Below are 12,112 nucleotides of genomic sequence, written 5' to 3'. Positions count from 1 at the left end.
ATCACCTAGAGAATTAAAATGCGGATTTCTGGAACTCAGATTCCCCCCCAAGAACCTGATTCAGCAGGCATATGTGTGTAGGGGGAGACAAGGGGATGGACATCTACACGTCCGGTCTCCTGGGGACTGCTGGGCCAGCCAGGCTTGGGAACCCCTGGGCATCCCCCTGCACAGCCTGGCACAGTGGTTGCCCCTGTGGGCGCCGATGCCCCACAGCTGGGGTTGACCTCCCGGTTCCTGCCCTTTTAGCCGCTGAGGCACCTTGGCATGTTATCAGCTACCCTGTGGGTCAGTTTCTTCATCTGTGAAATGGAGCTACTGATGGTAGTGAGACCAGAGTGTTGTGACAGGGGTGAAATGAGTCACTACCCTAGAGCCTCAGCTTACAAGAGAGCCTCCAAAGCAGGGTGGGGGGATGGGGTGTCTATTTTTGGCTACCTCCTGTGGGTTCCCCGGGATCATGAAGCCAGAGCCTTGGCCTCGCCTGCAGAGCCTCTCTCCAACTCCCCTCTAAGACACAGATCCCTTCCCCTGGGAGCCCACAATGCTATGGAGACCACGTAAGCCAGATAGTCACACAGGAGGGATTTTTTTCCAAAACACTCGTGAATGCAAAAGAAGGTTTCTATGGTTACTGCACACACACTTAAAAAAAAAAAAAACCCAGGTTTGTTTTGTTTCATTTTTTAAAACTCAAGACAGAGCCCAACACAAGCTAGCGATTGCTTGCACTATCCTGGCCACAGTGAAGGCAGGGAGGCTGGACGCCAAGGCAGGGTGGGCTGCCCACCGCAGCCCCTCCGTGCGGCCTTGACCTACTGCCGCGTCCACGGCTGAACCAGGAAGCGAGAAGCCTCATCCAGTGCTTGTCAGCCACACTGACCGCGGCAGAGGCCAGACCCTTCCAGGCCAAACCAGAGAGAGGGATGTGATTCTCAGGCTCGTTTTGTCCGCTATGAAACGTCAGCCGAGCTCCAGGACGGAGGAAGAAATTAGCCTCCATGTGGCCAGCAACCATCATGCGTTGCCTAAAACGTAACATGTTTACTTCTTTGCTCTTCATTGTGAATGACCCGAGGAGAAGTGACTCCTTTTCCCTGGAATGACTCACTGGAGAGGTGAACGTCAGGGCCCCAACGGACGGCAGAAACTCACGCAGTTCCGGCCCCACGCTCCCCACTGTCAGTTCTTGATGTGTTTTCTCCAGGGTCAGAAGGATTTAAGAACACCTAAATCGTCATTAGGACGTGCAGGAGTATACCTGAGGCCGGCTTCCTGGCCCCCTGACGACTCCCCGACATCGTGTGGAGTCTGGAGCTCTCTCCTTGGACGGGTCCCAGAAACCTTGCCGACTGTCCCTCTGCACCAGGAATGAGATCTGTTTGCTCTTGAACCCGTCGGGTTCTCTCCTGAGCGTGGGCTGCGTGTCTTGCTAACTACACTCGCGTTAACCCTGAAGGTGGAGATCTCGGGAGAGGTCCGCGTCAACATCTGTCCTCTGCCCATTTTCCCCATTTCCTACAGACCCACCAACCTCGGCACGTCCTGAAGAACCCGGTGAGGCGGCCGTGGCGACAGCATCCCGTTCTCAGATGGGGAACTGGAGGCCCAGCAGGGCGAGCGACTTGCCCAAGTTTGCAGAGCTAGTGGGTGACAGAGTGACACTTTGCCCCCAGCCTGTTGGTCTCAGTAAGCCATCCGCCCCTGGGCCTCCATACCCTGTGCTCGGCTTCCCGGGACAGCTAAGAGCAGGGCAGCAGAACTTTGCAAACATAACACAGATCCTTGCTCATCTCTGCGTGGAGAACACACCCATCTGTGGACCCAGTCTGAGTATGTTCAGCATAGATCTCAGCCGCTGAGACCGTAAAACAGTGGATCTCAACCCGGGCTGTGTCTAGGCTTGTGAGCTTTTAAAATTTCCGATGCCCTGGACTGTTCACCAAATCAATGTAGTCAGAGTCTCCGGAAGAGGGGGGCAGGCAGGGGTCAGCGGAATGCGAAGCTCGCCACGTGATTCCTGGGTGCAGGGAGATGAAGAGCTGCCTCCTCGTGCCGAATCAGCAAGACTCCGAGGGTCTCCGCAGGAGGTACCCCCTTCTTAGATTTCGATGACCCGATACCCCTTGTGAATGAACCGGATACTGCCCTCCTGCAGGAAGAAGGGAAATGTGCCTTGATGCACGCATGGTTTTACCATAAAAAAGCAACCAGAATGCTTATTTAACCACCATGAGAAAGTGTAACTCGATGCCGCTTTTCCTCCACCCAAAGGGTTATTGCTGGCAAACATTCTGCAATTTGTGATCAGACGGTACTAAATAATGTTCCCCCAGCAGCACGGTTTGATACTCAAGGATGAATGACCCCGTGGCAAACCGTGCCTTAGAACTTGCGTGGTTCTGCTGTCCAGTGGTGTGATACCTGGAGACCGGGGACCTGGAGACTGGGGACCCACCTGAGCAGGGAGGGTGTGGCGGTGAGGGGCCACTGTCTCGGGAACAGTGTAAGTGGGTGAGCGCCCTGGGCGGGCTGCCATATACACGCGTGCTGGTGAATGGTGTCATGGAAACAGGCCTTATTTGGTTAAGCTCTTTTGGGTTAAAAGATTTTCATGACAAAATTGAGAGGGGGGAAAATAGATCCATAAACTTTCCATCCTTTCAGGCTTTTTCCCAAAATATATTTTATGGTCGCACTCATTGTATATGGACACTTTCACATCCTGCGTTTTTTAATTACCGCTTTGCTACACTGCTATCCAAGCCTCAATAACCACAAGTTATTTGACCATCCCTATGGCTAGTTACTCGATTACCCCATCTTTTGCTATTATAAGCTACATTTTAAGGAATATTTTGCACAGGCAGTGTTTTCCTTTTTCTGGTTTATTTGTTTTACATAACTGTATAGAACTAGAATTACCGAGTGGGAACTTTTAAGTGACTCTATTACCAAATTGTTTTCCACAAGAGTTATATTACTACATATTGCCATTAGTACTAGGTATGTGGTAGATCTCATAAAATTTCAACAGGATTGTGTATTTTTCATACATTATTTCTTTGGCAGCTTAATATACAAAGTAATGCCATGTTACTATTGTAGTGTACATTTCTTGGATGACTAGCAAGTTCCATTCATTCCTGCACCCAGTGATGATTTTCTGTATTGGACGCCCATTCTGTGCCAGGCAGTGTTCTAGGCACTGGAGAGGACAGCAGTGAGCAAAACAAACCCCAATCCCCACCCCTGAGGAAGTCGTCTTCTAGTGAGCTTTTTCCTGTTTGTCTGTACTCCGGCAACTGTGTGACTCACTGAGCAGTAGGGGCTGGACATTTGGGCAGGTTCCATGCACACCTTTAACCGGTGCAGCCTCACACAGCACAGGCTTCTCTGAAACCCCCGTGTGCAGGTGATAAGGTGAAGGCTTGCTTGCGAGACATCCCTCCCGCCCCCTCCACCCCTCCCAGCTCCCTGACCTCCAGTCCCTTCTCTCTCTGGGGGCACTGGGCCGCCCTTCCTGTGTAAATGGAAGGCCGGCAGAGCAGAGGGGAAAGGTGGGCTGGCCACCGCCCAAGGGCTATATGATATGAGGCGTCGCCTATCAGCCCTGCCTGTGGTCCAGTGCCCACTCGCTGGCAGGCCACCCTCTGTGCCACCCCCAAAACAGCGGCAGGTCGCAACCCTGCAGATGATGGGAAAGATGTCTGTTTGCGGGACCACCAGAGGGTCCGCCTGTTCAGGGTCGATCCTGCCTGGACGCAAGCCGGAGTTTCCCTCATCTCCTAGCCTACGTGGATTGCCCGCGCTGGTGTCTGGTTGTGAATACCCAGCCACGCTTTCCTTCCAGAAAGTGAAATGAGAAAATATGGATGTGAAAATATCAAGAATATTCTCAGTAACTGAGGTTGATCATTAGAGCCAGTAGGAGGGCTCTTGCTCTCATGTCTGTGCTTGGGGGAGTCAGGGGAGCTACCTGCCGGAGAAGCTGGGACTTCAGATCAGGGAAGTGGAGACATACCCGCCAGTTTACTCCCCGGGGGTTCTTGGCTCCTTCAGTGTCTCTTGCTAGCTTTTTTTTTTTTAAAACCTTATAAGAATTCACACACATCTTATACAAAACCTCGAAAATAATATAAACAAGAAGGAAATAAAACACTCAGATAGCCACTGTTGACATTTCGGTGCATATCCTTTAAAGGTACGTAAGTACGTATGCGCCCGTGGAGATAAAGAAGTTGGATAGGTGGAGGTGGAAAATGGGATCATTGCCGTGCGCACATTAGAAAATGGGCTTCTTTCCGCTCCGCGTTCTGTTGTGAACAAGTCTCTGTGTCCTGAAATGTTCTTCTGCAGTAGTATTTGTCATGGCTGCGTGCTGCGCCACAGAATGGGAAACTACAGCCCATTCACCCAGGCCCCTCCACGAGCCTTCCTAAGATAAGGACACATGGAAGCTTTATCCCCGAGAGACAGGCTGCATGAAATCAAAAGCCTTTAATTTTGTCCCCACGTTTCTTAGGACGAAAAAAAAAGAAAAAAGAAAGATGGTCTCAATGATGATGACTACTGGCCACTAGACTTGTTCTTTGCAAGTTCCTAATTCTCACATTCCATCAGTTCACCGTGGAAGCACCCAGTATGTGCCCAAGAATCCTCCTGGATCTGGAGAAGTGGCCCACTTTGACAGCCTGTCCTGCTGGGTCCTGCTGCTGTGAGCTTGCCAGTGGTGGGAGATCATTTTGTCACCACAGACAAAGGATATTCCTTCCTTCCTAATTCCTTTTGAGTAAACTGGTGCCAGGGCCTGAAGGTCTCCCTCCTCCAGGAAACAGCATCTCTTTATAAGTAAAAATCCTCTTTTGCGTCTAACAAAGAACCTGATGTCCACGATTGTTACAAAGTGTGTGTGCTTTGTGCTTCGTTTCGATCTTGCCCCAAATGCCCACATAGAAAGAACACAAGAATTTAGAAAAAGTGAAAAGTGACGTTTGGGTGTTTTGAAAATAACTTCTTTTTTTTAGGTTGACTGATTGATTGATTGATTGATTGATTGATTTATCAGGGAGAGAGAGAGAGAGCGTGTGCACACAAGCAGGGGAAGCGACAGGCAAAGGGAGGAGTGGGCTCCGCACCGAGCAGGGAGCCCGATGCGGGGCTCCATCCCAGGACCCTGGGATCAAGACCTGAGCCGAAGGCAGACGCTGAACCGACTCAGCCATCCAGGCGTCCGGAAAGTAACTTTGAAAAATAAAATTTGTGGGTGCCTGGGTGGCTTAGTCGGTTAAGTGTCGAACTCTTTTTGGCTGAGGTCGTGGGATCGAACCCCTCATTTGGCTCCCTATTCAGTGGAGAGTCTGCTTCAGATTCTTTCCCCCTCTCCCTCCCCCTCTGCCCCTCCCTGCCTCTCAAAATAAATTAAAAAATTAATAACAAAATTTGTGGCACCGTGACAAAATTTTTTTCTTGTGATCCTTTCATAATGTGTCCAAACATCGAATCACTATGTTGCACACCTGAAACTAGTATAGTGTTGAATGTTAGTTATAACTCAGTAAAAGAAGAGGCTTCTGAGCATTGCCCAGAGGTTGATTCTTAAAATTTAAACTAATAAACAGCGTTTACATTATTTAAAAAATAATAGAATAAAGTAAAATAAAATATGACTTTTCAAACAATAAAAGTATTGATAAAATCACACAGCTGAAGATAAATACACTCTCATTTACCTCACCAGTGTTTCCTGTTTTGGTTAACACGTTTTAATTGCCTTCTTTGGGATTTCCGCTACAGCTCTCTTACCTTCATGTCTGGACTGAGTGTCACAGGTGTACCGTCCAGAAACCCGGAGCCCAGGGGTTCTAACAGAGCCTAGAGTCATTCATTGCCTGTCTTGCTCAGATATCTGCCCCTTGGAGTAAGAACCTTGACTTACCCTGAGAGTGAAAAGCACCAGCACAGAAGAAAGAAAGCTCTAGATTTGAGGCCCAGCCCAGAGTAGCCCAATAAGTAAGAATCGTCCCATTGCCACTAACCCCTGGTTCTGGTTCTGGTTCTGGTTCTGGTTCTGCCCAGGGAGATCTGCAGGGGCAGGTGTTTCCGACTCCACACACAGAACCTCGAAGCAAGCCTACCTCCCCCCTGAGAGGTCTCACTGGTGTCGTCTAAGTGTGGCCAGGCATGGAGAGTCCTGTGGGCTTTAGTTAGGTGCCGTCAATGATTTCTGAGACCCGTGGAGGCTGGCCAAGGAGGTGGCCACACTGAAGGGAGGGGCAGCCTTCCAGCGCTTTGTACCGAGAACCTGCCATCCCTTGCTGGGGCTGGACTGCTCTGTCAAGTGGAGAGAGGCCCTGGTCCCTTGGCTGAAGAGAAGACCAGCCTGACTCTGGTTCTAAGCCAGCTCTAGACCCCCAGGCTGCTGGAGCCTCAGTCCACCCTCCAGCAGAGATCCCTTCGGACACGTGGTCGAAAGTGGAGAGTGCGTAGCTCCCCGCCCCCCACTTCCTTCCGGCTACATTTACTAAACTTGAGCTGTAAATTGCATGCGGTAAAATGCATGGACTTACTTAGGTATTCTGCCTTCCCACAACCACCAGGGTCAAGACCCAGATCCGGAGCATGTCCGTCACCCCACCGCATCTGATTGCTATCATTCTAGTTGCCGAACTTTATAAAAATGGAATCATGCAGTATTCAGACTTTCTGTGTCCAGTTTTTTCACCCCACACCATGTTTTTGAGATTCATCCAAGTTTGCGTGATCTGTAGTTTGTTGTTTTTCAGTGCTGAGTAGTTTTCCACCGCACGCCTTTAGCACAACTGGATTGTGTCTCAATAGACCTTGGATAGGTAGGTGAGTTGTGTATTATTTTTAGCTATCGCAAATTAAAACCTGTGAACATTTTGGTGGACATTTGCCATCACTGCTCTTTGATAAACACCTAGGGGTGGAGTTGCTGCATGATTCAGGAGGCAGATGTTCCCAGTGTTACTGCACCATTTTGCATTCCTACCAGCAGTGAGAATTCCCCTTGACCTACACCTTTGCCAACACTTGGTATGGTCCATCTTCTTAACTTTAGCCATTTGCCTGGGTGTTACCTCTTTTGTGGTTTTAACTTATATTTCCCTGATGAATAATGGGTTGAGAATGTTTTCATGGGCTTATTGGCCATTTAGTTATCCTCTTTTGTGAGGTACCTGTCCCTCAAAAAAAATGTTTTTGCCAAAATAAATTGGCATGGTTTATTACTTTTCTACTGGCAGCGAGATGAAAATTACTAGGAGTTACACTTTTGTCCCTTCCAGATTACCTGCACTAAAACCATAATTTTTCAAATAACTGGTACAAAAGATCAGAAACAAAATTCCGGCGCACCTGAGTCGCTCAGTCGGGTAAGCGTCCGACTCTTGGTTTAGGCTCAGGTCGTGATCTCAGGGTCATGATCTCAGGGTTGTGAGACTGAGCCCTGCATGGAGTGCCACATCTGGCTGAGTGCTGGGGCTGGAGCCTGCTTAAGATTCTCTCTCTCCCACTGTCCCCCTCCCTTAAAAAACACAAAGAAACAAAATTCAGTATTAAAAAAATCCTCAAAGCAATTAGGTATCAAAACTGAAGACAAATATCTTCTATTATGATGAGAAGAAACAAAATATAGTTTAAATAAGACCTGACATTACAAAAAATTAAGTCTTTAACTGGGCAAAAGATCAAAAGTTAATTAGAACAATTTTCAGATACCGAATACCATGTGTGCCTTTTTTAGATCCATTACAGTAGTTATATTTCCAACAGAACCAACAGAAATCCTGAGATGCAGTGTAAGATAGTGGAATTTGGGCAAACATCTCCTACCCTCACTTACTTAACCTATATTACGTGCATATGTGCAGATGGGGAAGGTTAGGGGTCCACAAGAGGGTCCACAGACAGGCACATCACCAAGCATGCACTGGACCCCAAAGTGCCCTCTTCATTGGGCTTCCTGAGTTTTCTTTGCGGTCTGTCTGTCTTTTGCCATTTTTGGCTGGTGGTCTGCTACAGTCCTTTATAATCCCATGAGGAAAGGCAGACCACTGTGAGGTTTTTTTTACTTTTTTAATCTTCTATCATGCTAATTTTCTGTTTTTCTGCAATAGCCCCTGGTTTTGGTCAATCTGTGACTGAACAGCACTTAACCTATCTGCGGGTTCCTCCCGTGTAGGCTGCCTCTGTTACACTGCTGTCTTCCTTCATCCGCCAGTTTCTACTCAGACACAATGGCCATCAGGTAGACCTAATTTTTTCTCCCTTATGCTTTTATATTCTTTCTTCTGAGAGCCCCATGAGGCTATCCAGTTGTCTTGATTTTATGCCTCTGAATCAACTAATCTTTACCTCAGTCCACCTGAGGCACACAATCTTCCACCGACAGGAAGCTTACCTGTTGGCCTGCCTCAACTTCCGACATTTGCTGCCTGGCAAAAATGTTGTGGGCTTGTCATGGCTGCATCCAGACTCTGTGAGAATGCGTCAGTGTCTGATCACGTCTCCCCCCGGTGGGTAGAGTTCAGCAGCACATTTGGGGCAGTGGTTAGTTTTGGGTCAACTTGGTTGGGCCTAGATATCTGGTCCAACCTTATCTGGGTGTTTCCGTAAGGGCATTTTTAGATAATATTTACATTTTCATGGGTGGACTTGGAGTATTGCAGTTTGCCCTCCATAATGTAGGTGGCCCTTATCCAACCAGTTAAAGGTCTGAATAGAACAAAAGACTCACCTGCCTGGAACAAGAAGGAATTCTGCCAGCAGACTGCCTGCCTGCCTTCTTTCTGGATCTCCAGCCAGGAGATGCCAAACCATCCTACCACTCTCCGTAATCACGTGAGCCAGTTCCTCAAAATAAGTCTCTTCACACACACACACACACACACACACACACACACACACACGTAATTGGTCCTGTGTCTGTGGAGAATCCTGGCAAAAAAATGTCAGGGCAAATCTGGAATCCTGAACCACAGAGCCTGCTGGTTCTTCTCCTGGCTGCCACTTGCGAAGGAAAACGAACCTATGAACTGGCGTTAATTTTTCAAAATTCTTTGTTCCCAAACTCCTCCTCTTCTTGAGATCAATGTGGCTGAGGGAACACCATCTCTCCACCAGTCAGGGGCACCCTCCTCAGGCAGAAGGGCCTTTTCCCAAAGCCGGAAGAGTGTGATTTAGGGGCATGCAGTCAAGACCACCGGTGGTTAATGTGAAGAAATTCTTTATCATTCTGGATTTGAGTCGTCGGTCAGCTATATGTATAGTGAGGAGGTTCTCCCAGTTTTTAGCTGGCCTTTTCTCTTTTGTAATGATGCCTTTTAATAAACAGAAGTTTTAATTTCGATAAAGTCACATTGATCTCTTTTTAAATTTCGTGGTTACTGTGTTTTTTTCTGTCCCAAGACATCTTTGCCCACCCCCACCATCACAAAGACATTCTCCCATGTTTTCTTCTAGAAAAACTATAAAGTTTTAGTTTTTACACTTAGGTTTATCATCCATCTTGAGTTAATTTTAGTGTGTGGTGTGATAGGATTTTTTCCCCCATATAATATCTAGTTGCTTCAGAAACTTTTTTTAAGGATTTTATTTATTTACCTGAGAGAGAGCACAAGTGAGAGAGAGAGAGAGAGAGTATGAGGTGAGGGGAGGGGCGGAGGCAGAGGGAGAAGCAGACTCCCCGCTGAGCAGGGAGCCAACCTGGCTCAATCCCAGGACCCAGGAACCATGACCTGAGCTGAAGGCAGACGCTTAACCAACTAAGCCACCCAGGCCTTCCCAGAAACATTTATTGAAAAGAACTTCCTGTCCCCCACTGAATTATGTTGGCACCTTTATCAGTGTAGATATAGCCATTTTTATCTAAGAGTCTTTGGGTGGGTAGCAGCGGACATTGGCCTGAGTCTGCGCTACCTGGACAAGAAAGCATCAGGCTTGTCCTAAATGCATCTGTGTTTCAGATGAGCGGCCCTCCTGCTAAGTGGCCTGGTCCTTGGCCATTTCCCAATCACGTTTGGGAATTCCCATTTGGAAGTTTGATGTTAGAGTCAAGCCTTGGCTTTGTCATTGAGTATCTGAGGCATATCTTGACCTCCCCCTGCTTCAGTCTCCATATTGGTAACATGGCAAAATGGCACAAGCCATTGTACCGGGCTGTTGCAGGGTCAGTGGGATAACAAAGCAATGACAATACCAGTTATTGCCTCTTTCTTCCTCATCACTGTTAACTCCTTGAGAGCAGAGAGCATGTCTTAGGAATCTCTATACCCCAGTGCCCTGAAAGACAATCCGGCACATAGTAAGTACTTACTACCTGTATGGAGAATAAAGAATATTCTTTTAGATAGCTTAGATATAACCATTTATGTGGCAGTGTGCTGTGATTTACAGCTACCAAATTCAGTGGCCAGGCCTGTCTTCATCTCATTTGACCCAATTGACCGGTCCTCCTTCCAGATCCCCTTTATTCTCTCTGCTTCCAGAACACCCCACACTCTTTGCTTTGCTCCTGCTCTTTCTTAGCCTTCATGGCCACACCTGTTGCCTCTTCTCTAAGTGCTGCGGCATCCGGGGTTCATTTCCCACCCCGCTTTTCTTGTCTATGCACGCTGCCTCCTTGGGGATCTCATCCGCTCACGCTATTTTAAGTGCTATCTCTGAGCTCCTGACTCCTGAATTTCTGTATCCATTCAGAGCCCATACTCACATAGGCATGGTCTTCTCTACTTTGATTTTAACAGGCACCTCTAAGATTCATCCGAAGCAAAGCACAAGATTTCCTGAAATCTGATTTTACCTCATTCTATCTTGTCTTGGCTTTTCAAGTTTTTCCAGACAAAATCCTCTGAGTCAGCTTTAGTTCTCCTCTTCATCCTCATTCCTCACATCCAGCTCTTCGTTAAGTCTAGTTTGCCTGGGCCTCTGAAATTATTTCTGAGTGTATCCATTTCTTTCCTTCTTACCAGCACCACTCAAGTGCCAGCCGCCACCTTCTCTTGCCCGAGCCACTGCAGCGGACCCTGGGCTGCTGTTGCTAACCTTCCTTTCTTGGGGGGCCTCATCCTATCACCCCTCTTCTGCAAAACCCTGCCTTAGACTGACGTCCAAACTCCTTACCCCAGCCTGAAAGGTTCTATGTGAAGAACCTGCCTCCTTGACTTTGCAGACAAATGGATTTATCTATAGGGAAACCTGGAGGATAAGGACACAGCATTCCTGACATCCGGAAATCTCAGCCTTCTATGTGGTTATGTCATATCTTGGAAGGTTCTAGAGATATCCAATTGAGTCTAGATCCTCCAGAAAATATCCAGTGGAAATTGCATGTGTCTTGCAACTAAACATCTCATGTACCAATTACCTAGAAAATCTTGATGATCAAAATCCACCAGTGGCTGTGAACGTGATTATAAGGCAGTAGTGACTGGTAGGCTGTAGTGGGGAATAGTGACCTGGGGTAGTGGGGAGTGGCAACCAGCTGACACAGTGAGTGGTGGTGACCCGGCAGCGCGGGTAGGTGGTGGAAACACAGTGGTTGTGGTGACTGGCAGTGGCCGGCAGTCATGGTGAGGTGGCGTGATGAGTGGAAGAAAGCTTGTGGGTCCTCTGGCCAGACTGGCTTGGGTTTCAATCCTTGCTCTGCCCCGTCTCTCTGAGACCTGGGGCACGTGAGCTGCTGAGGCTTTCTGAGTTTCATCTGTAAATGGGGTGATACTGACCTTAGAAGTCTGCTGGAATGGTTCTGTGGCATGGCATCCTTTTCTGGAAAGGGACAGGAAATGCCGTCAGTGCTCTCTTCCCTTTCTCCTCCAGATACAAAGGCCAGTGGTTCCCTCAGGACGTTATAGCAGAGATGAGGTGCCACGCTGATGAGGGGTTCTGTACACCCAGGCCAGCTGGCACTCTGCCCTACCGCCCCACCTCCCCTCGGTGCGGTTAATTCTAGGAAAGCTCTTGCGAAGGCACCAGATTTTCCAGGAAGAAGCAGACTGCTGCTTCAAACGGCTATGCCCAGATGGGGCCACCTTCGTGACAAGACCTGGCATATTTGGGGTGCCAAGAACAGCCCTTCAGTGTGGGTCCC

The 12,112-nt window shown here is 48.2% G+C and overlaps 1 long non-coding RNA gene across 6 annotated transcripts in view; it reads right to left on the bottom strand.

Moving 5' to 3' along the window:
* Positions 1-668: 668 nt before the first annotated feature.
* Positions 669-12,112, bottom strand: part of LOC113242353 (uncharacterized) — a 277,321-nt gene continuing 265,877 nt past the window's right edge. For 2 of the 6 annotated variants that reach the window (XR_008958193.1, XR_008958198.1), the window contains 2 exons: positions 11,748-11,790; positions 5,382-7,549 (listed from right to left, as the gene is read on the bottom strand). This is a non-coding gene — a long non-coding RNA (uncharacterized LOC113242353). Of the gene's footprint in view, positions 2,153-5,381; positions 7,550-7,704; positions 11,791-12,112 lie in introns of those variants that run through there. The other 4 variants (XR_008958192.1, XR_008958191.1, XR_008958197.1 and 1 more) reach the window with 3 other exon arrangements.

The sequence above is a fragment of the Ursus arctos genome, unplaced genomic scaffold (genome assembly GCF_023065955.2).
Source record: "Ursus arctos isolate Adak ecotype North America unplaced genomic scaffold, UrsArc2.0 scaffold_8, whole genome shotgun sequence".
NCBI classification, from domain to species: Eukaryota; Metazoa; Chordata; class Mammalia; order Carnivora; family Ursidae; genus Ursus; species Ursus arctos.
Note: the sequence above shows the minus strand (reverse complement) of the source record. Positions and strands in the feature narration are given on the sequence as shown.